General features: G+C 42.3%; 1 protein-coding gene across 1 annotated transcript in view; it reads left to right on the top strand.

Annotated features, from left to right (window-relative positions):
- The first annotated feature begins 11805 nt into the window (after positions 1-11805).
- LOC126284431 (uncharacterized) overlaps positions 11806-24891 on the top strand; it is a 113017-nt gene continuing 99931 nt past the window's right edge. The window contains exon 1 of the mRNA XM_049983352.1: positions 11806-12045. The gene's annotated coding sequence lies outside the window, so the exon portion shown is untranslated. The remainder of the gene's footprint in view (positions 12046-24891) is intronic.

Genomic DNA, 24891 nt, shown 5'->3' with positions numbered 1-24891 from the left:
TATAGTTCTATGTAATAATGTTTCAGGTAACAAATCTTAATGTTATAAAATTAGTAGTTTACGTAAAATTCACGTTTTGAAAGAAAAATAGGAGGCGCTAAATAATGACGCTAGGAAGCCAAAATTTGGTGAGAAGGTGCAGTAAGAAGTCATTAATGAGTGGTGCTGGTTTCCAAAACCATAAAACTAAAATTGACTCCAGAATCCGCGTTTTTCGGAAAAATCAGAGGCGCGAAATAATAGAGCTACAATATTGAAAATTGGTAGGATGCTTCAGTTCACCCTAATAATAATAATGGAAATACCACAATCAGTTACCTCTTCTAGTTTTTTAGTAATTTAGTAAAAACTACTTTTGTGAGTAAAATGTACATAAGCATTATAGATTAAGTACTTTAAATTTTAATGATAAAACAAATTCTTTAAGACCAATGATCAGATAGGACAATTAACAAAGCTACACCAAGTTTTAGTCTTGTAGCATAATTAACAGCTGATACAAGTCTTGATAAAGCTATGGTTCAGAGGTAACAATCTACCGTTAGTTCCATTGTAAAAATTCTAGAGAGTAAAGTTTTAATTTTAGCGGGCTGAGATTTTCTACGTGCTTCTGTACTGCTCAGATGTATGTATACAAAAATTGAGAAGTTTGTAAAGCTATTATTAAATGTGATATTTAAGATTATGTGCCTGAGATAGCGATCATTTGGAGGCTGCAGGCATCTGCATAGGAACGGAAAGAACAGATGCTCTCTTGGCGGTACGCGCCGGAGCTATATAAAAAGAGCGGCAGAGGCAGTAGTAAGCTCACTCCGCATTAGACCAACGCCTAGTCCACGCGAGCTTAACGTCCGATCGCGCCTCGCCTCGGGTGACGTCATAGCGGGCTGTGACATGCGCGTACTTAGCAATGTAAACGGACATTGAAAATCGCGAGGACTGTACACCGTCCTGGATCGTTTAGACTTCGGTAACAAACTGTTATTGTGCCGTCCGTGTGAAGTATAATTCCGCGTGGCAAGTGGTGACTAACTCCACTTTTAAGGCGAGCATTAATCTTTTTTTTTAACATTATTGCGAACTATTAATAGAGCACCGTTAGTTAGAGTAATGAACTATTCGGGAGGAACTTGCTGTAGAAGTCGCCTCTGAACTATTAAACGATTGGCTGAATTAACAATATTTAATGTCTTTAGCATTTTCAGAAGTTTCGAGTAATTTGTGTGAGCCTTTAAGATAATAAAATCTTGTTTGGAACTTTAAATTTTATTGAAGCAGCCCTAATCCCGTGAAGAACTATGGATATTTTTCGTTTAGCTGGGCTGTACAGGAATGTGGCCGTGCAGACTGGGAACTAAGGTCAGTAAGTTTCCCTTCGCTTTCTGACTGGCCACAAAATTAGTTGCCAGGCTCGCGTGATTTAAGGTGGCAATGTTCAACTTTCATTCAACATTAAACAACGACTTCTTCGCCGTCCCACATATGTTGCATCGGCAATAGTCTGTTACGTGAAATGAACATTCAAACAACTCATTCGACAACTTCTTCGCCGCCCCACATATGGTGCTTATCGGCCGGGAAAACTGAATTAAAAGCAAATAAAAGTGCTCGATGTGTGAAAGCGATTGGTATAAATTAACGAACTCGGTAGGCAATAACAGGACACTGAATTGAACTAGTGTGGGAACAGTGTTACCAGTAAAGGCGGGTGTAGTGTATAAACAATAAGTGTCTACCGCTGTACGTTGGTTAGTGACGATGGTGAGGAAGGCGACGATGCTGGATCGCGGCTGCCGACGGCGCTGAGACTAAAGGAAGACGGTGCGTCATCGCGGAGCTGCGCTGATCTGCGAGACAGCTGCCGGCTGCGCCGAGCGGTCAACGGTGCCTTGCTGCCCCCCCCTGGAGCTATTGCAGTAGGCGATTCCTGTGGCGGTACTCGACGCTACAGCTGCTGCTGCTGCCTTCAATACGTCGCGACGCGTCGCATCACGATTGCTGGTACACCGCGACGACATCATTCGTCGAAATCAAGCATTTAAGTTAAGTCAAAGACTTTTAAAATATTTATTAACTGCTGCTAACAAACTAAAAGATATGGAAAGTAGTGTACATTTCAGAAGGGAACCGGTCTCTGACCAAGAATCCTCAGGATCAGGAATTGAGTTTAATGAGGATGGTTCCATTAATCCCTCAAATATTGAACTAGAACGTAATTTGTCACCAGTAAATTATGACTTTAATTTAAATGAGAGTGCAGGGATGCAATCAATAAGTGAAATAGAAGTCAAAAGGGAGCCAGTAGAGTTGCTAACTTTGTCAGGTAGTGAAACTGAGCTCAATATATCTCCAGCTCAGTCAAGTCAAGAGATACAAAGTATCAAGGTAGAAGCTCCGGATTGGATGCAAATACTGTTTGCCAAACTCGAATCAAACCAAAATAAAATTGAGGCTAAAATTGAGGATAGTAATAAAGAACTAAAAGAAGAACTGCAATCAAAATGGAATAGTTTGAATTATAAGATAGATGCTATTCATCATGACATTCAAGTAAAAGTAGGGCAACAGTTAACTAAAATGCATAGTACTTTCAAATGTGAAATAGATCAAATTCAAAAAAAAAAAAAAAAAAAAAAAAAAAATTATTGCCGGCCGCGGTGGTCTCGCGGTTCTAGGCGCGCAGTCCGGAACCATGCGACTGCTACGGTCGCAGGTTCGAATCCTGCCTCGGGCATGGATGTGTGTGATGTCCTTAGGTTAGTTAGGTTTAAGTAGTTCTAAGTTATAGGGGACTGATGACCACAGCAGTTGAGTCCCATAGTGCTCAGAGCCATTTTTCAAAAAAATTATCAAGAGGCAAATGAACTTTTGGAAGTGAGGTTGTCCGAAAGATTGAGCAACGAGTCCAAACTTTGCTCTGACAAAGTTAAAGAGGTACAAATTAAAGTAGATACTTGTCAGAAAAACATTGAGAAAGTAAAAGAAACCTGTACCGAAATTCGTGGTGCAGTGGAACAAAGATGTTCTGCCAGGATAGAAGCAGTAGAGTCACAAGTAGAGGAATTAAATACTAACATTGCTAACCTAGAAAATAGAGTAACCTCTGTTAATTCTAGTCATTCTACTGTACAGCATGTGACTTCAGTTGACGCCGCTTTTATAGGGTGTCGACAGTTTTTGCGCTTTGATCCTGATAAGTACATTCACCCTCTTGAATTTTGGAATGACTTTGAGGATGTTCTCCCCAAAACTTGGTCAGAAAGAGAAAAAATTTCATTTATAAGAAGTCATTTGTCAGGTGATGCTTTGCGATGGTCAGCGGATGTAATGATCAAATGTAAAACTTTATCTGAATTTAAGTCTGCATTTCTCAACGAATACTGGTCACATAACAAACAAAATGATGTGTTAAGGGAATTCTGGAGTGGTAAGAAGTTTTTCCCAGGGCGTGAATCAGTAAAGGATTTCGCTAGGAAGTGGGTTTCAAGACTGTCACATTTGACAGAAAAGATGAAGCCAGATATGATCATTATGGGTTTAGAAGGTAAGCTGCCGTGGTACTGGCAGAAGAGGATCATTTCCGCCCCTAGAGATAATATAGACAAATTTATTGAATATCTGGAAAGAGTGGAAAGAGTAGCTGCTGCTGAGGAGCAGGTGCAGCAGAATAACAAATCTTCTAACAATCACGTACAAAATAATGGAAACGTGAACGTTAGAAATATGGAAGTTAGGCACACCAAAACAAACTATCGAAACCAAAGCCGTGGCAGAGGAAGAGGGGGTAGATACTCACCACGCTTTCGTAACAACTACTATGACGAAAGTGGAGAAGTAAATACTATGCCATTAAGACAAGAAGGGAGTCATGATGCTACTATATCTAGTGGTGTCACAGATGAACACAACAGGCCGCGTGTGGGAAACTAAATCCCGTCTATGAGGAAACTGGCGCTCACCAGGCGGTAACAGTAACACAGCCAGTAACGGAAACACAGACAATCAGCCAACATACACAGACAGACAACATGGATGACGAAATAAATACAGATAATACCAGTGATGTGTTAAGCCACTCTCACAAAATAGTGGATAGTATTTTGGATACACTAGAAAAATGGGTCAAGGAAGAACAGGAACTCAAGGTAGATAATGGGGAAGAAATAGATAATGGGTTTGAGTCTGATGGGAATAATGATGAAGTAAAAGCTTACATCTTCGATGAAAATGGCAATCTAAAAGCTGAAGTAGAAGTAGCAGAAGTAGAATCAGTACTGCAAAACTTTAGAGAGGAGGAAATGATGAATGAAGGGGGTAGAAATAGTAACGAGGTGAAAGAATCTAGTAGCTGTGTAAACGTGCCACAAATGGTTGAAGGTGACGACATTCTTATGAACAGCAATATTGCGCAGGGACGCAGTTGCTCAGAGGTAGAGGATAGTTTGGCTGATGTGCAGCAAACAAAAGTAGAAAAAGTCGTCAGATGCTTCGATTTAAAGTTAGTGGACAGATTAGAGAAAGCAGCTAAGATTATAGAGCATGATGAGCCCCAGGATGTAAATGTAAATGTAATTGCAACTGATCAGAATTACTTTAGCTGGAAGAACATAGAACGAGATTTATTAGACGAGGTGTGTGAGCAACCTGTTCAATGTAAAATAACTCACCCTGTTATCAAAGTAAACATATCAGGAGTCACTGTGCGTTGTCTGCTTGACAGTGGCAGTGAAGCAAGTGCTTTATCACAAACATTTTTTGACACCTACCCAATAAAGAGAAGTTAACAGTTATGAAAGTAAGTGGCTTAAAGATTATAGGTGCTACTGGAAAAGTCTCTAGACCAGTTCAACACGAAGCTTTGATACCCATTGGTATAAATGACGTAGTAATAGATCATCCTTGTTTGATTGTGCTAGGCTTAAGTGTTGATATGTTGATTGGTACTGATTTCTTATCAAAGTACCAGGGAAAGATCAATTTTGATCAGAACAACTTAATTTTAACTTTACCTGACTCTAAAGTGATAAGATAGTCTTTTATAGGAAGTCATATAGGCGGTAGTAATGAAACTTGGAAACTGCCTATTAGAGTAATAAAGAATAAAGGATACTTGCAGGAAAATTTGGTTTTCAGTGAGAATGAGGAAAGTGCTAAGGTTGAAGAGAGACACATCCTAAAGGAAATAGAGGAAAAGGTACAATCAACAAAGCAAATTGCTGACGAACAAAGATCAGAGTTAAAGAGTGTGTTAACTAAGCAGAGTAATGTATTCTCAAACGCACCTGGTGAAGTAAAAGGTTATGAATGCCATTTGAATATCAAGCCTGGGAAGGTATTTTTTAAGAAGCCTTATCCAATACATGTTACAAGGAAACAAGCAGTGCGAAATGAAATTAAACGTATGTTGGCATGGGGTGTCATAGAGCAAGCAATTAGTGAATACAATAGTCCTCTTGTTGTAGTGCCTAAGCGTGATGGAAGTGTTAGATTAGTATTGGATGCACGCTGGTTAAATGAAATTGTCATCAGAGAAAGTGATCGTCCTCAAAATATGGATGAGTTAATTCAAAAGTTCCGAGGGGTTAAGTACTTTACTTCCATGGACATAACATGTGGTTACTGGAATTTGCCGCTGGCTAAGGAATCACGTAAGTATACAGCATTTTTGTATGAAGGAGTATGCTACCAGTATAAAGTAGTTCCGTTCGGATTGAATATTTCAGTGTGTGCCTTTGTAAGAGTTATGGCTCATGTATTAGGACAGGAATTATTAGATCAAGTAACCATTTACGTAGACGATATTCTGTTGGCAACTCCCACATGGGAAGAACATATCAGTCTGTTGGACAGGGTACTAGAAGCTCTTGAAAATGGAGGTATGAAATTAAAGTTAGAAAAGACTGAATGTGTAAAGGACAGAATAAAATTCCTGGGCCATGAAATTAGCAGAGAGGGTATATTACCTGATCCATCCAAATTATCATGTATTGAAAAGTTTGAAGCGCCCCGAAATAAAAAGCAACTCAGGTCAATGTTCGGTTTGTTTGGATTCTACCGACGTTTTGTTAAAGATCATTTATTTAATGATCCATGTTTACTCAACCTGCTAAAAAAGAATACCCCATGGGTTTGGACTCCAGAATGCCAGTCTGCTTTTGAGGGATTAAAAGATTGTTTGATTAATAGTCCGCTCTTGCACCATCCCGATTTTACAAGACCCTTTTGCATGTCAGTGGATGCAAGTGGTTATGGGATTGCTGTAGAATTGTTTCAGCTAGAAACAGAAGGCGACCAGGAGGTTCATAAAACTATTGCTTTTGCAAGTCGTTCATTACAATCTGCTGAGCGAAATTATGCTATCTCAGAATTAGAGGCACTAGCCATAGTATTTGGTATGCAGAAGTTTGAGCACTATTTGTTAGGACAGAAGGTAATTATCTATAGTGATCACAAAGCACTTACATTTTTGAAGACTTGTAAACTAAGGCATCCAAGGTTGACAAGGTGGGCCATGTACCTTCAGCAGTTTGATCTTGAAATTAATTATATACAGGGAAAGAGCAATTTGGTAGCAGATGGGCTATCAAGAAGTGCTGAATTATGGAATGAATCAGAACTTCCTTTGGCAGAAAGGAATGAGGTAAGTATGTTGACAGTACATGAGCTCAGAGAGGAGAGTGCCTTAAAGAAAGTATTTAAGAATTTAAGACGAGAACAGAATGAGGATGATCAATTGAAGCTAGTTAAAAGCTATTTAGGGGACCCTAATTATCCAAAGGTAGCACAATATTACTGTCTACACAAAGGAATTTTGTTCCGTAGGAGGAAGGTAACTTTAGCAGAATGGAAAGTGTGTTTTCCTTCACAGCACGTAGATCTGCTAATAGATTATGTACATCTAAGGTATGGTCATTATGGTACAAAAAAGTGCATTGCTAAACTAAATGAGAAAGTCATCTTTGATAACATGCATCGTAGAGTTGCAGAAAGGTTAGCATCCTGTGTTATTTGTCAAAAGGTAAGAGCAGTAAATAAAATAGTGCAAGGGGATATGCATCACGTAGACCCAAGTGAACCCTTAGAGTTATGTGCAGTTGATCTTTTTGGACCTCTCCCGACATCTAAAGGAGGATGTACGTATGTTTTTGTGGTGATTGATGGGTTTAGTAAATATGTTAAACTGTATCCGATTAAGAGAGCCAATGCCAAAACACTTGTAGATAAATTGGAGAAAGATTATTTTGTGAAAATTGGCAAGCCAAAGAACCTATTGTCAGATAATGGTCCTCAATTTGTATCAGAAAAATTTAAGTTGTGTCTTGAAAGGAGCGGAACTCGGCATATAAGGATTTCAGCATACTTTCCGCAAGGAAATATGAGTGAAAGGGTTATGCGAGAACTGAATAGACTATGTAGAACCTACTGTGCTAGGAGGCATTCAACATGGGCTGATCATATTAAGTATTTTGAAGAGATAATTAATAATCTGAAACACGATGCCACAGGTTTTGCTCCATGTGAGCTGATGTTCAATCAGGAACCACATAATATCATTCCGAGTATGATTGACTTTCCAGTTCTAAGTCAGAGTACATTGGATGAGAAGAAAGCACAGGCCAGGGCAAATATACGCAAAAGAGCTTTAGATAGGAAAAAGAGGCATGATGCAAGGGCTTCCCCCACTAGTTTTAAAATTGGTGAGCTAGTGCTGGTCAAAACAAAAGAAAAATCAAAGAAAATTTCTGCAGAAACTAAAAAGTTTATGCATGTATATCATGGACCATTTAGAATAGTAAGTAAACCTCATGCAAATGCCTATCGTTTGGAATATCCAAAGAGTAAGAGAGAACTAGGTCTAAGAAATATTGTGGATCTAAAGGAATTTAAAATTAACAGTAATTAATTACTGTAGGGAGTCTGCCACTCTTTGGCGGATACACGGTTTGGCGTACCGTGCAGTCCCAGCTGGGTGAAACTTTATTTCCTTTTCAAGTTTCATTCCCTTCTTCTGGTCTATCATAACAGGTAAGAATCACATATGTCTTCATGTTGTATATATGCTATTAGGTTTTAAGTATTCTTAGTAAGGATCTACCTAGTGAATGGCAAAACAAAAGTCTGAGTGCCAATAAGAGGCAAACATGGCTAAAATAAATAAATTAAAATATTTCATGTAATTGTAAAGGGTTAGAAACTACAACTAAGAGAGACACTTTGCAGTATACGAAGTACGGTATGAATATGAATAATCCATGAGATTATGCAGAAGGTAGTATGTTGCTAGAAATAAGGTTGTCTGAAGGAAAACAGCGTAAGAAGGTAATGCTCATAGAGGCAAGCAATGGCGTTTTAGAATTAAATAAATGGAGATGTGTAGAAGTGGTGTGAGGATCGCACCAAATATATAGAAACAGGACGTCAATAGGCTGACAAAAGGAAAAGGGAGAAAGAAGTGGAGAAATGAAGTATTTTGAATCTGGAAGAAAAGGGAGAAAATGAATAAGGTGAAGAAGTGAAGTAAGTAAATTGAAGTAAATGATGTAGGATTAAAGAATAATTCCCTCACGTCTCGTGAAATGGTGAAAAACGCTAAATCTTGCTTGAGGCAAATAAATAGTTAAACAGACAACAGAAACACACAAATATTGGAAAATGCAGAAATTTGGAATCGGTATACTGAAAATAACTAATTTCTTTAGTAATTCATACAATAAAGCAAAGTGCTGGTCAGCAAATGACTTCTTTGATGAACTAATCCATACGATAATTAAGCCAGAGTACATTAAAACTAAAAGGTTACTCAATTTTCTAAGTTGAAGCAAGATCTTAATATATTAATTTGCTAAAAGAATTTTCACTATTTAGGAACCTAAAAGATTATTTATGAAAGAAGAAAGTAGGAGCTATTGTATCAGATACGACTTAGTGCTAAATGTCTTTCTGACAACTTCACAATTAGTAAAATAGTGCCAGAATATAAACTATAAAATGTACTTTGTCCTACCTTAGATATAAGTTGAAAACAGAAACTTAGACTGTATTGTCTGTTTCTCAGGGACATGCAGGCTGCATGAATGACTGACAACAAGCGGTAGGGAGATTGGAAGTAGAGACGCAAACCACAGTGAATACAATTTCCTCCCACAATTTTGTCAATCAGTGAAATTAAATGAGTGTTACAATAGGACACCCACCACAGTGCCGAGTATTATAGTAAAAGAAAAATGTGAGTGCGTTGCAGTGATAAAAGTCGTGTGTATTTTCTTTTTCAGGAAGAGACTGATTTTAAAGAAAAAAAAAACTATTTTGTAACCATTGAAAAATTTATATTTCCATGTAAATGTATGTAAATAATTTGTGAATGTCTTCTGTACTAGGTTTTCTATGTGTATATGAGTATGGTTATTTTGTGTATGTAGTAATAAGGAATTTCCTAAGAAGAAGCAACTTAAGTTGAAAGAGGTATACTAAAGTAATCCATCGCTTGTTTGTTCTTTTAGAAATTTAATTTTGTTCAAAAATAGATTTTCACGAAAATTAAAAAGGGGGTGATGAAGCAAAGCAAGCGCTGTATCATGTATAAGATACAGAGGCGAGCGAGTGCACGGGACTTACCCTAGTTCACTGCTAGTAGCGTCACGTCATCGTAACGCGCCTGCATATAGTATTGCACCACATTTAACATAAAAGTAAAAATTAAGATTTGTGTGTAAAACTTTGTTAAAGTATAGTTCTATGTAATAATGTTTCAGGTAACAAATCTTAATGTTATAAAATTAGTAGTTTATGTAAAATTCACGTTTTGAAAGAAAAATAGGAGGCGCTAAATAATGACGCTAGGAAGCCAAAATTTGGTGAGAAGGTGCAGTAAGAAGTCATTAATGAGTGGTGCTGGTTTCCAAAACCATAAAACTAAAATTGACTCCAGAATCCGCGTTTTTCGGAAAAATCAGAGGCGCGAAATAATAGAGCTACAATATTGAAAATTGGTAGGATGCTTCAGTTCACCCTAATAATAATAATGGAAATACCACAATCAGTTACCTCTTCTAGTTTTTTAGTAATTTAGTAAAAACTACTTTTGTGAGTAAAATGTACATAAGCATTATAGATTAAGTACTTTAAATTTTAATGATAAAACAAATTCTTTAAGACCAATGATCAGATAGGACAATTAACAAAGCTACACCAAGTTTTAGTCTTGTAGCATAATTAACAGCTGATACAAGTCTTGATAAAGCTATGGTTCAGAGGTAACAATCTACCGTTAGTTCCATTGTAAAAATTCTAGAGAGTAAAGTTTTAATTTTAGCGGGCTGAGATTTTCTACGTGCTTCTGTACTGCTCAGATGTATGTATACAAAAATTGAGAAGTTTGTAAAGCTATTATTAAATGTGATATTTAAGATTATGTGCCTGAGATAGCGATCATTTGGAGGCTGCAGGCATCTGCATAGGAACGGAAAGAACAGATGCTCTCTTGGCGGTACGCGCCGGAGCTATATAAAAAGAGCGGCAGAGGCAGTAGTAAGCTCACTCCGCATTAGACCAACGCCTAGTCCACGCGAGCTTAACGTCCGATCGCGCCTCGCCTCGGGTGACGTCATAGCGGGCTGTGACATGCGCGTACTTAGCAATGTAAACGGACATTGAAAATCGCGAGGACTGTACACCGTCCTGGATCGTTTAGACTTCGGTAACAAACTGTTATTGTGCCGTCCGTGTGAAGTATAATTCCGCGTGGCAAGTGGTGACTAACTCCACTTTTAAGGCGAGCATTAATCTTTTTTTTTAACATTATTGCGAACTATTAATAGAGCACCGTTAGTTAGAGTAATGAACTATTCGGGAGGAACTTGCTGTAGAAGTCGCCTCTGAACTATTAAACGATTGGCTGAATTAACAATATTTAATGTCTTTAGCATTTTCAGAAGTTTCGAGTAATTTGTGTGAGCCTTTAAGATAATAAAATCTTGTTTGGAACTTTAAATTTTATTGAAGCAGCCCTAATCCCGTGAAGAACTATGGATATTTTTCGTTTAGCTGGGCTGTACAGGAATGTGGCCGTGCAGACTGGGAACTAAGGTCAGTAAGTTTCCCTTCGCTTTCTGACTGGCCACAAAATTAGTTGCCAGGCTCGCGTGATTTAAGGTGGCAATGTTCAACTTTCATTCAACATTAAACAACGACTTCTTCGCCGTCCCACATATGTTGCATCGGCAATAGTCTGTTACGTGAAATGAACATTCAAACAACTCATTCGACAACTTCTTCGCCGCCCCACAATAGGGCCCCCCAAGGTTCCTGATAAGGGGATTGCCAGAAGCCGCATCCTTCCGATACATCTTCTCGGCGACATATTGAAATCGGGTGAGGACTTCCATGTTCACCCGCAGTTTCCTGCAATATATCTTCACGAAGCAGCCCAATAAAAGGAAGATTTGGCGAAGCACCTTATTTTGTTGCACTTGCAGGCAGTGGAGATGCCTGTGCACCGCATTCCCCATGCAGCACGGGCATAGTCCATGATTGATCGAACAAACATTCTATAAATAAATAGTACGTTATTTATAGAAAGTGCCGAGTGCTCGTTCGGGAGTGGAGAAAAGACCCCCAGCCTTTGCCCAGCTTTCCGTCGAACTTCTTGGACTTGGTGCTGCCAGATGAGCTGCGATCTATGACAACACTGAGTGAGCCGTGGCGCGGCTCTCGGGCGCAAGACGCTATCGATTACTCCACTGGTTGAGGTTGGCACTATGTGCGACCGCGAGCGCCTCCTGTCGGAGCGGGTCCTAACGAGGGAGTGAGTGCGAGTTCGGGTGTCTGGGGCGGACAGCAGGGCAGAAAGGAGATTGCGGGCGCACTCTGAGGCGACATGAGAAGAGTTGCACGGCCGAGAAGGGAGCGTTGAGCAAGGCGGCAGTCAGCATCGCTTTCCGGGGGACAGAGTTGCGGCAGGCCAGCGAGCAGACATCAGCTCCGGGAGCAGAGCTCCGGTTCGTGGACGTGACGTGGATCGTATTTTGGCGCAGTATAGTTTGCTTGGTACGCATCTGCTGCTCCCGTTATGCCCACGTGTGTTGTTCTGTCCGTATGCCCATTGCCAAGGTTACGCTCGGCTGCAACAGTGGCTTGTGCTTTACGTTCATGCACCGTGACTCATTTGTTTTGCTGCAGGCAGCTGTGATTTCAGAGATTTTTTTCGTCGCGGTTGTCTTAGCCCGGTGGTGCTTAGTATCCGAGAACAAGACAGCTAACGTGTGACCTGTTGTTTTAGGTTTTGGAGTCCTGTTTGGGCAACCTAGTTATCACGCACACAAATGTACTGCTGCCGAGTGAGGTTAGTCCTAATCTTGTGGAAGTGAGCTTTCAGTGACTGGCTCGTCTGCAACTTAATTAATTTAACCTTTGTGGTGTGGTGTATTTTGCTTTCAATGGTGGATTTCTTGTCATTCATTTGTGTATGTTTCGCCGTTAATGATAACTGTGAGTAAGATAGCAAGGTCTTAAACAGTTGCCAAAAATACAGTCACGAAAAGCAAGCCCTTGAATTTGATATCTTGTTTATCGGTCTGGTGAAAACTTATGCCAAGTTTACTAATTTCCGCCTGTGGTCCGGAAGTTAGTTTGAAGGTAAATCCGTGGGTAAATCTTTACTGGACTTAACTGTTAACTGATCTTGCGTTGAACTAATGCCATTATTAAATCGTTTCTTGTGTGCTATAAATTGTATTACCATAGACAAGGAGACAGGGCACATTATGCGGCACGGTTGCTGCTTTGCGCGTGGCGTCTTGTCGCTCGCTATCATTTCCCGCATTAGTACGAGCGGCGAGAGATTTGTTTGCTCGAGGTTGTATGGCCACCAGTCAGCTGTGCCTGCTCCCGCTTCAGGGTATGCCATGTTTCGGAAGGCGTACGTCGACTTTGTCACTGTTACTCGTGTGTTGCTGTCGGTCGCTTACCGAAACGTCAGTCTGTTTTAGCACGGTGGCCACTGGGCCATGACGATGTCGGTTGATGACCAGCGTTGGGACGGTCGTCCGCTTGGACTTGGCAGTTACCTTTTGGTTAAACAGATCAAACTTAGGAATTTACAGCAAATAAACAAGTAGTTTGTGAGAGTTGTAACTCAGCTTTTCATGATTTTGTACAATTCAAGCATTTTATTAAGGCATTTTCCTATCTGTTTTATTTAAATGAGAATTCTTTATTGGGGTTATTCACCTGTTGAAGCTTAACATAAAATTTGTAACGTAGCTTTCATGATTTTACTTAATTTAAGCATTCTTGTAAAGCAGTCCTTCATCTACCTTTTATTGATTTGTAATTCTTTATTGGGGTTATTCACTGGTTGAAGGTTAACATATGTTTGTAACCAAGTTTGTCCTTGCTTAATTGAGATTAAGAGCCTTTATTGCTGGAAGATCATTAAAGCTTCGGTGCTTGTCATTGTGAATACTGTTGTCTATGTTGTGGGCTACCCTTCCACTTCCACAGCCAAGCTGTCCTATCTACCAGTGCACTGAGGTAGGGATGGGCTATGATCGCGCTCGAGAAACGCGCGACGCGAAGGATATCTCTCGAGAATTTCTCGGGTACGCTCGAGAAATCGACAGTGCTGCGCTCTCTGAGAAACTGCGCAAACCTTCAGTACACGAAGCATTGAGCCGCAGCGGTCGTACTCGTCGTACATACGTGCTCGGAAAACTTTGAAGTTCTATGATTGATATCAACTGTACTACCGTTAGTAATGTTTACTGAAGTATTAGTATATGTCTCATAAGACAAAAATCATAGAGCACAGAATTCGCATAAAACAGCTTTCTTACAAAATAAATTACCTTGTACATTCTGCATGTATGCTTAAACGTAAAAGAGAGGTACTATAGCCTTTTATATACAGAAACTGTGTACATGAGTTTGCTTACAGAAGACACAAAGTAAACAAAAGTTGTTCAGCAGAAGGCATTTTTACATAGCATTGCTACACTACCATAGATTTTTGTTTAGAAATATGATTTTATTAACCAATTGGCCTTTTAGTCGACTTTTTGGTTATAAGTAGTCCTGTTTTCGAAAATATTCTTTCACCGGGAACAGAAGTTGCAGGTATTGCAAGATATTTTTTTGCCACCACAGATAGACCTGGATAACTGTTTTCATTTTTTTCCAATAGTGTAAAGGATTATCCGTGCGTTGTAGGTACGGCTCTTCCAAATATCATTGTACCTCCAGGTCTATGCTATCACAACCGCTTTTCATTAGATTTTTATTGGAAACCTCTTCATTGAAAGAAGCCCATAAGGAACTACTGGCGTTTTGTACGACATGGTACTCGTGGCTAGTGTCGTTAGCAGTCGGATGGGTAGATCGTACGGTCTCTACCACGTATGTGCACTCTGTAATTAGGCTTTCAACGGCATGTTTTGATTGAATGGGATTCGTAAATGGTAACGTTTTGAATCTTGAGAACTGTGGCAACGGCATGTATTTTGTTTCTATTAAGCCTAGCCGGGCTATTAGTAAGTTGTGCAGACGTTGCTGTAGCTCTTGCGCTGTCTTGGTAGCCCACTTCCCATTGCATACGGTTATGATTAGCTGTCTGATTATTGGAATAGCTTCCGAAAGAGGTGTAGTTTTCAGTTGAGATTTCAATTGTTACCACTTCAAATGGCTCTAGTACACATAAACATTCGATCAAAATTCGCCACTCGTCAGCTGTGAGGTTCTCTACACCTGAATACAAAGTTGATAAACAGGCTGCAATGCATTCCTTTTGCTCCACAAGACGTTGTAGCATATAAAACGTACTGTTCCATCGGGTTTCGGTTTCCTGAATAAATTTATGAACAGGTTTTTTCATTAGATCCTGGATCTAATGGAGTTTTTCATTAGCATTGCAGCTTGTTTTAAAATAGTTAATTTTTCTGGCCTTTTTCCGCATTATCCAGAGCTCACTGTAGCTGTTCAAAGAACTTTTCACAACTAAATTCATGGTGTGTGCTAAACAAGGCACATGCTGCATATCTATGTTGCCACTGTGAATAAGTTGTACGGCCGCCGTCATGTTACTGGCGTTGACAGTTGTGATGCTTACAACTTTGTTTTCAATGTTCCATTTTGAAATCACGTTATCTAGCGCCTCACTAATATTTAGCGCTGTATGCTTTTTCGGGAAACGGAATGTCTCGAGAGCTAAAGCTTTCAGACTCCAATTAGTGTTAATGAAATGACCAGTTACAGCAATATAAGCCTCACTATTGAGGTCCAAATATCGGTCGTTAAAGAAACACAAGTAGTCTTCCACGGCCAAGTTTACAGCCTCTTTCTGTTTATGGTAATCGTCCTCAATCATGAGCCGCAACTTTTTTCGATTTGGTATCGAGTATTGTGGGTCCAACAGTGAAACAAAACGTCGAAAACCAGTGTTCTCGACGATTGAAAGCGGTTGAAAATCGTCTGTTATCATGGTCACTAATGCTTCATCTAGCTGTTGTTGCCGGTTGCTTGCATCTGTGAAGAGAAACTTAAGATTTAGATCAGTGCTCCTGTGAGAGGATACGTTATGCTCGACAACTAGTCCAATAAAATAACATATCGTATCGTGCAAAAGCTAGGATAGTATAGGTTTGATTTTGGGGTATGTTGTAGATTATCATTTTTTTTTTAAGCGTGGCGGACCGCTTATGACACTATCCGAACTTTTGCACGGAATTCACGTTTTGTACCACACGTACCTGGATACTTTATCTGCCTCGCACTGTTAGAAGAATGAGCATCTGTTTCCACGGACGTCGCTGTTTTATTGCTCGATAAATTGTGCAGTTTAAGATGTCTAATCATGCCCGTTGTATTTTTTGATACATTACGGAGATTTTTACGACAAATGTTGCAAGTAACGTTATATCCATCCACCGTAAAGTATTGCCAGCACCATGACGTTATTCAGATCAATATGGACACTCGAAAACTATGGCTTTCTTGGTAGATTTTTAAGATGAACGTTGGAGATCTGGTCTGCGTCTGGGGCTGTGTTCTTCGTGCTGGATATAATGTTCTTTGTTTCAGCTGGTATTGTGAGTAGTAGTCCTGGTATTGGTGTCACGGAATTGCTATAGGAGGTGTTAGTATCTGTTGTCTTCGCTTTCGATTTGGTGAATCGTTAGTCGGTAAGAACATATGTTGGTAGTATTTTTATGCAGAGAGTTCTGCTTTTCCTAATGTATCAAATGTTAAGCCTTCTGGCGCGTTAGTTGCAGTGTGGGGTGCTGGTTGTTCTTTGGTGTTTCGAACTAATTTCCATTCATCTCGGGTGAGCAGGACGGAGGCTGCCATTTTATCCTCCCATGCTTGTTGCCGCCGTTCTATTACTCTTTCGTGAAGTTCGCGGGATAGTTTATTTTATCTCGTGTCGGTCTCGTGGATTGTGGAATTGTTGCCATCTTCTTCTGGTTTTTCCTTTTTTTAAGCGGTGGAAATGTTTCGTGGTGTGATTCTAGAATTATGGTTATTATTGTTGCTCTTTTTGCAGCAGTTTTGATTTTGTTGGTTAGAACTTCTACTGCTATGTTTTTTGTATCTACGTTCATTGTTGGTCGGATGTTCTTGGTTAGATATCTTTGGTACTGTTCCCAATTTATCTGCATTTGCTGTGGTGGTGGTATATGAAGAACTGCTTGATGGATCATTCCTAGGCCGGGTTGATGGTCAGAAGAGCTCGTTGATGATACAGAGCTGCAGGTTAGGACTGATGTTCTTGACTAGGGCTATGCCGAGGACGTCTGCTGTTTGATTTAGAACTTTTGGAATGCCTGTAGGTTCATTTGGACCATGAATTGTGCATTCTAGTTAGTCTTGAATGTCATGTAATGGTCGTCCTTTTCGATTTGTATTTATCGAGTTCCAGGAATCATGTTTTGCTTTCAGGTTTCCTATCATTAAAATTTTTGGAAATCGATGGAATATTGCCGTGAGGTCATCTTTCATTAACTGTTTGTTTAGTTTGATGTATGCTGCAGTATGCTATTGTCATGTTTCCTATAGCGGTGTGTACTGTGACTGCGGTGGCTTCTAAAGACAAGTGGTGGAAGCGTTTCGTGAAGATAGGAGATGTTTCGTTTAGTAAGTATAGAAGTTCCTTCGACTCTTCGTTCTTGCCGGATTCTATAGATATAAACGTCGTCGTCAGGGTGAAATGCAGTTTTTGTAAATGCTATAACGTCAAGAGCCAGTCATGACAAAACTCTACCAGCTGGTGAGCAAGATGTATGAGACAGGCGAAATACCCTCAGACTTCAAGAAGAATACAATAATTCCAATCCCAAAGAAAGCAGGTGCTGACAGATGTGAAAATTACCGAACCATCAGTTTAATAAGTCACGGCTGCAAAATACTAACGCGAATTCTTTACAGACGAATGGAAAAACTGGTAGATGCGGACCTCGGGGAGGATCAGTTTGGATTCCGTCGAAATGTTGGAACACGTGAGGCAATACTGACCTTACGACTTATCTTAGAAGAAAGATTAAGAAAAGGCAAACCTACGTTTCTAGCATTTGTAGACTTAGAGAAAGCTTTTGACAATGTTGACTGGAATACTCTTTTTCAAATTCTAAAGGTGGCAGGGGTAAAATACAGGGAGCGAAAGGCTATTTACAATTTGTACAGAAACCAGATGGCAGTCATAAGAGTCGGGGGGCATGAAAGGGAAGCAGTGGTTGGGAAAGGAGTGAGACAGGGTTGTAGCCTCTCCCCGATGTTATTCAATCTGTATATTGAGCAAGCAGTAAAGGAAAAAAAAGAAAAATTTGGAGTAGGTATTAATATTCATGGAGACGAAGTAAAAACTTTGAGGTTCGCCGATGACATCGTAATTCTGTCAGAGACGGCAAAGGACCTGGAAGAGCAGTTGAACGGAATGGACAGTGTCTTGAAAGGAGGATATAAGATGAACATCAACAAAAGCAAAACGAGGATAATGGAATGTAGTCAAATTAAATCGGGTGATGCTGAGGGAATTAGATTAGGAAATGAGACACTTAAAGTAGTAAAGGAGTTTTGCTATTTAGGAAGTAAAATAACTGATGATGGTCGAAGTAGAGAGGATATAAAATGTAGACTGGCAATGGCAAGGAAAGCGTTTCTGAAGAAGAGAAATTTGTTAACATCGAATATAGATTTATGTATCAGGAAGTCGTTTCTGAAAGTATTTGTTTGGAGTGTAGCCATCTATGGAAGTGAAACATAGACGATAACTAGTTTGGACAAGAAGAGAATAGAAGCTTTCGAAATGTGGTGCTACAGAAGAATACTGAAGATAAGGTGGATAGATCACGTAACTAATGAGGAGGTATTGAATAGGATTGGGGAGAAGAGAAGTTTGTGGCACAGCTTGACTAGAAGAAGGGATCGGTTGGTAGGACATGTTTTGAGGCATCAAGGGATCACAAATTTAGCATTGGAGGGCAGTGTGGAGGGTAAAAATCGTAGAGGGAGACCGAGAGAGGAGTACACTAAGCAGATTCAGAAGGATGTAGGTTGCAGTAGGTACTGGGAGATGAAGAAGATTGCACAGGATAGAGTAGCATGGAGAGCTGCATCAAACCAGTCTCAGGACTGAAGACCACAACAACAACAACATTACGTCAAGTCCATGTCTGGCATTGAATTCGTTCCATTCTGGCTGTTTGGGTTTCAAGCCATTTGCATTGCATTGCAGTTAAAGAAGGTAGTGTCGTGTCGAGTCGGTGTTGTTTTGCGTGCAATTTTTACGACTTTACGAAAGCCTTTATAATTCCCTGAACGAGGCTGTGGAAAGATGTGATATTCTGTTGCAGATTGGTTAGAAGTGCCGCAATGTCTGTTAGAGCTTGTGAGAAGGGGTGCATGATGCTAGCGGAGGTCAGTGAGCTTGCTTCATCCAGCTTCGTACTTCGTCTGTTTGCTGCTGCATCAGAGTAGTATTTGTTGTGTTCTGAATCAGAAGAGCGTGGGCCGTTCGTTCTAGTCATACGTTGATTGATGTTATCTTATCTGTCCTGTCCTTCTGTTGTCCGATGGATGAATGGGCGGTGGTTAGTTGCTGGGTTGTTTGTGGTTGGGATGTGGTAGCAGGTTGTGAATTGGATGGCGGTTGAGGAGCAGCTTGTTGTAGGATATGCAGTGTTTGTCTTGTTATATTCTGACTTATGTTCTTACGAATTTTGTACTTTCTGAGTAGTTCTTTTATCTAAGAAAAGATGTTGGATGTGCCTCTTTAGTTCACACATTTGGGTGATGCTGTTCTCAGTAAAGTGCAATATTTTGATTTATGTGAGCCCGCACAACGGACACATCGAGGCGACAGTTCACAGTATTTAGCTGTATGTTCGAAGCGTTGCCATTTCTTAGTGATGTCTCGTCTTCTAGGCTCGTAATTTTCTACTCTGATTTTTGTGTGGAGTATGTACTTAAGTTCATACATTTTTGACTCTCGTCCCCTTTTGGTAGTATAACAAAGTAGGTAGGGAGTGGGATTAGTTTCTTAGTTTTTCATCCCGTTTTTTGTATTGGTAAACTTTCGCCTGTGGTAATCCTTTTTCCTGTAGTGATGCTTTTAGTTCTGCCTCTGTGATTTGTCCTGGTAATTTTTTAATGGCGACCTTAAATTCTTTGTTGTCATATGCTTGATATGTGAAAAACGGGATGTGATAATGTCTAAAAAATTGGATTGCTGTTGTCTTCGGTCAACTCAAAATGGTATTGTACTCGATCTCCTTGATATAAAGCTCTGAGAGTTCCTTTGAGTTAGGTTTTTAGTGCATTATTTAGCTGCGTATATTTTTCAGTGTAACAGATTATCGGCGGGATTTGATAGTTCATCTGTTCCGCCGTTACTGCTTGCTCGTGATTGGTCGTTACATTGCTCTCTGCTATTGGTTGATTTGTGTCTGCAGGCGAGATTGGATGAAATCTGTTGCTTGTGGGCATATCAGCGCGGCGTTTTCTTGGGTTTGACTGATCATGTGTGTTTCGGTGTCGTCTTTTATATTGAATTGTTGTGAAGTCTTATTCATCATTTTCATTGGAGTTTTGTTCTTGCATGTCGGCATCTTCCATTTCGGAAGACGAAGCCAGTTGAGATTCTTCAGACGAAGATATCCTCCTGTGGGCGTTGATATCCTCCTGTGGGCGTTGATATCCTCCTGTGGGCGTTGATATCCTCCTGTGGGCGTTGATATCCTCCTGTGGGCGTTGATATCCTCCTGTGGGCGTTGATATCCTCCTGTGGGCGTTGATATCCTCCTGTGGGCGTTGATATCCTCCTGTGGGCGTTGATATCCTCCTGTGGGCGTTGATATCCTCCTGTGGGCGTTGATATCCTCCTGTGGGCGTTGATATCCTCCTGTGGGCGTTGATATCCTCCTGTGGGCGTTGATAATTTGGTGCAGTGGTATTTTTCTCAGTTTCCTGGAGTGTGACCGTGACACCTGTGTGTGCGTCGTGACTCACATGCATCCCATGCTCAGTTGATGCAGGTTAAGCAGGGCCTGCTGTTCCTGCATAGGGGTAACCAGTTCGGTTCGTCTTCTCGGTTGTCTCAATTGCGCTTTCTTCTTCTTCTTCTTCTTGTTGCCTGGTGGTCATTCCAGGAGCAGATCGGGCCATCTGGTGGCTGGACGCCAGTGGAGTTCATTGCCCAGTGCACTGACTGACGCGTAGAATTTCGTCGTGAACGCACAAGTGGCAACTGGATTCCCGCGATGTCGTATAGCTGCCTTGTGTCGTAGTCTCGTGGCAGATGTAGCGCCATCCGGAGGGCTTTATTCTGAACTCGTTGCAGTGTCTGGAGATTAGTGTCTGCCACGTTTTCTCCACACAACCCACGGACACGTACTTGGTCATCGACCTGACAAGTGCTAAGTAGAGCGTGAGGCCGCAGGGGGGGGGGGGGGGGCGGCAGCGTAGTCGTGTGGCTCGAGTAGCGGATATAGCAAGCGTATCCTTTCAAGTGCTCGGCCTCTCAACTCCCGCAGTTTCTGGATGTGTGGTCCCATGGTCTGGCACCATGCTGAGGTAACTTCCAATGCGAGACCACGGAATGGGGCCTCCCACGATCCGCACTTACGGCAGCGCATCGGGAACTTGTCGGCGCGTGAACACCACCGCCTGGCCCTTCGCGGTATTGAACTTGAGACGCCATTTGGTGGCTCAAGCTCTGATCTCGTTGTAGGCGGCAGCGCATCAGCTGCGCGCTCATACTCCGCGTGTAGAACGTGGTGTCATCGGCGTAGAGCGCAATATGTACCCTCGGCGTCGTCTTCGGTACGTCGGCAGTGTAGATAAGTGTGTAGCAGGAGCCAAGAAGGGACCCGTGCAGTACACTAGCTCGGATGTGGCGCGCCATTGACACACCACCATCATTACGCACATGGAATGTGCGTCCGCGCAGGTAGGACTGAAGCAAGAGGGCATGCGACACATGGGTACCCGCAATACCGGCATCTTATATAAGAGGCCATCGTGACACACGCTGTCGAAAGCCTTGGGGACGTCAAGCAGTACCACCGCAAGGTACTCGTGACGTTCCAGTGATCCCATCGTCTGCTTCACCAGTCACAGAAGTTGATGTTGCCTCGAATGACAGCGGCGAAAGCCAAACTGCTCGTCAGGCACTGGCGTTGTCTATCCTGAGCGTGGCTGTCTTGCCAGCCCAGTCCCGGTTTCTGTGGTGTCCAATGGCCGCGGAAATCTCACGCAGTCGGTTAAAGCAGCCTCTTGGTGGCGGGATTTCACGTGATCTGCCAATAACGGAAAACCCGGTTTTTCCGCGGATTGACTCCAGGATGTCAGGCGGAAGCTGTTTGGAGTTGTCCTTCGTTTCCGCGGTCACCGCGGCGCTGCTGCATCTGGTGCTGCGAGTGTGTAGCGGCTGGTGCAGCATCCACCTGTCATCGTTTGGATCGGACGTAGCGGTAACAGTCTCTACCAGGTGCTGCTGGAAGTGCACCCAGTTCGTGTTGAGGCGGGAGCAGCGATGGTCAGGTGGCAGGTCAAAAATTACTGGCAGGTGATCAGACGACAGGGCACAGCGAGTGGTTGCGATCGCATTGTATGCTGCCCCCTTTGATGATCAGTGTCAAGAACATCGGGACGGCCGCGCGTCGGGTAGTGCCTGGGGTTGAAGGGACCTGTCACTTCGGCATCGTGGTCGTTAACTTCCCGGAGTACCGTCTGCTACTGGTGATGGTGACCCTGGAGTTCCACTCGTGGTGTTTACCATTGAGATCGCCGTCGATGAATAGGTTCCCGCACATCGACAGCAGCGTCTCGAAGTCCCTGGGTTGCTGATGTCTTGATGGCTGTCGGTAGACCACCTCGAATGTATCGTAGCCCACGGAGGTGTTGACCACGACGCCGCTGGTTTCCAGGGTTGGCGTTATACCTGGTGGTGCGCAGCGACGTCTTAACGTAGACCCCAGTAGCCCCGTCGGTGCGGTTGCAGCGAAACTTCGCCGCCCGCTCGTCCACGCCTGGCTTCAGCCAAGTTTCGGTGACGAGACAGACATCCACATGCTCGTCCCGCAGAAACTGGCAGTGTTCTTCCGCTTGTGTTCGGAGGCTATTTGCGTTCCACACACAAACGCTTAGACCTTGAATATGTATATCCATGTTTGGTTGTGGGAACGAATGGGGTGGTAATGGCCTGGGTGACCGACTGCACTGCAGACGCGATCATCTGCGGAAGCTGCTTCAGAAGCAACTTGAATTCCTCCCTCATGGCCCTGACTTGGGCGATGCTCTCTGAAGTAGTCCTGTCAGTGCAGGGAGATGGTGCCGCTTCCCGGTCTCGAACGGCGGGCTGTGCGGCTGCAGACTCACTGGTGCAGCGCCCCTTCCTCCGCCCGCGCCGACGGCCGGCCCTGACTCGCGCAGGGTGTTACCTCAGCGGTCCGCGCCCACGAGCGACTACCGCCTCCAGCACAGTCCAGCACTAGAACTCACAACACCAACACAAATCAAGAAAATACTAGCCTGCAGAAAGGATAGATCCGCACCAGGACTAGACAAAATTTCAAACATACACCTAAAGAACCTCCCTAGGAAACCACGTCCTGTTAACATATAATTATTCGCTGCATGCTGCCACAAAAATTCCCTGCGGCCTGGAAGGCAGCAAAAGTTATTACAATCCCAAAGGCAGGGAAAGACCCAAAACTAGCGGCAGGGAAAGACCCAAAACTACCGGCGAACCATCGCCCTATTAGCTTACTCTCTACAATGGGGAAAACTGTTGATCCTGTCAAAAACTAATCTTTCAAGCAATGCCTCATAGACGATGAAACCATTAGACCGGAACAATTCGGGTTCCAGAAAGAGATGTCAGTCAAATGACTTGAAGCTCTGCAGACACAAGTTCAACTACACAAACTTAACAGCAAGTTTTTCTCGACTGGGAAAAGGCTTACGACAAGGTTTGGCACGACAACATGATTTTCAAGATCAAACACAGCACAACGGTCCCCAATGCGTACACGAAACTGATAGACAGCTTTCTGACAGACCGGACGTCCCTTGTTGACGTAGACGGAAAACCCTCCTCAAAAAACCCCCTGAGGGCTGGCATCCCCGCAGGCGTCGGCACTATCGCCCACACTTTTTTAACATTACGCAAGTGACATCCCCCTGTCGCCGCATGCCAGGATAGCCCAATTTGCGGACGACACAGCCTTCTACACGAGTGGCAGGCAGCACCACTCAGACATAGCACGCCTCCAAAGGCAGCTAGACATGGTGGAAGACTAGTGTAGGGGACATAAAATGACACTAAACGCCGGAAAAACGACAGCTGTCTGCTTCACAAAAAAGCACGCAGTACTCAGAAACCGGCTGTCTCTAAACGCCCAGGAATTACCGTGGAGAGACTCCGTAAAATACCTGGGCGTAACACTAGATAAGAAAATGCTCCTCCACCTCAAAATCGTGGAAAAGAGGGAGAGGTATTAACGTCGCAAAAGCCCTCCTGCCCTTCTTCCTCAGCAGGGAGATGTGGATGGAAACCAAGAGAACACTCCACAAAAGACCTCCCAGCACTAACGTATGGGTGTTCTGCGTAGGGAATCGCGTGCCAGTAACCACAAAAAACTGCAAAGAGTGCAGAACAAGGTTTTAAGGTGGATTCTGGATGCCCCAACATGGACACCCATACGCGAGCTCCACGAAACAGTGGGAAATGAAAGCATTCATGACACAGTGAAGAGACTAGTGACAACACTGTACAACAAACCAGATAAACTAAGAGACAGTTTAAGACAACTGAGAGACACAGGCACTGTGATGCCCAGAACTTGGCACACGTATTGTGTGCCACGCCTTATCATTGAAGACCCCGTAGAATAAGTAATCAGTAGCGCATAGGTAAATGTTTAGCATGTTTTTGTCTGTTTAGTTCTCCCTTTTTGTGTAATGTTTTTTGTTTAGTTAAGCTGTAACCACCACTGTTTCCAAATATATTGTTCGTAAGACCTGTCACCGCCACAACAGCCAAAGTTTTGGAAAATCAGTGGAACTGCACAATCAAAGGTACCACTGCTTGTTAATGAAAGCAGGCACCACCACAGCAGCCAAAGGTACTAAATCTTTCGAGTCACCTAATAAAAGGTACCATGTACATCAACATGTAGTTAGTAAATTAAGGACCTAGATTAACCTAAAGCTGTAGTTAATAAGTTTAATTCCCCCCCCCCCTCACACTCTGCCGTCTGTGTGACCACCCATAACAACAAAGTTTTCTTAGAGATTAACTCTTTACTTGGTAGTCTAGTTCTAGTTAAAGTGTAGGCGCAGACCAACAACGGACTTACGCACTTACGACGGCCGTCCTCAGCGGGCAAGTGCCGCAGAGCATAA

This window comes from Schistocerca gregaria, chromosome 8, assembly GCF_023897955.1.
Source record: "Schistocerca gregaria isolate iqSchGreg1 chromosome 8, iqSchGreg1.2, whole genome shotgun sequence".
In the NCBI taxonomy this organism is placed as follows: Eukaryota; Metazoa; Arthropoda; class Insecta; order Orthoptera; family Acrididae; genus Schistocerca; species Schistocerca gregaria.
This window is presented reverse-complemented; position numbering and strand designations above follow the sequence as displayed.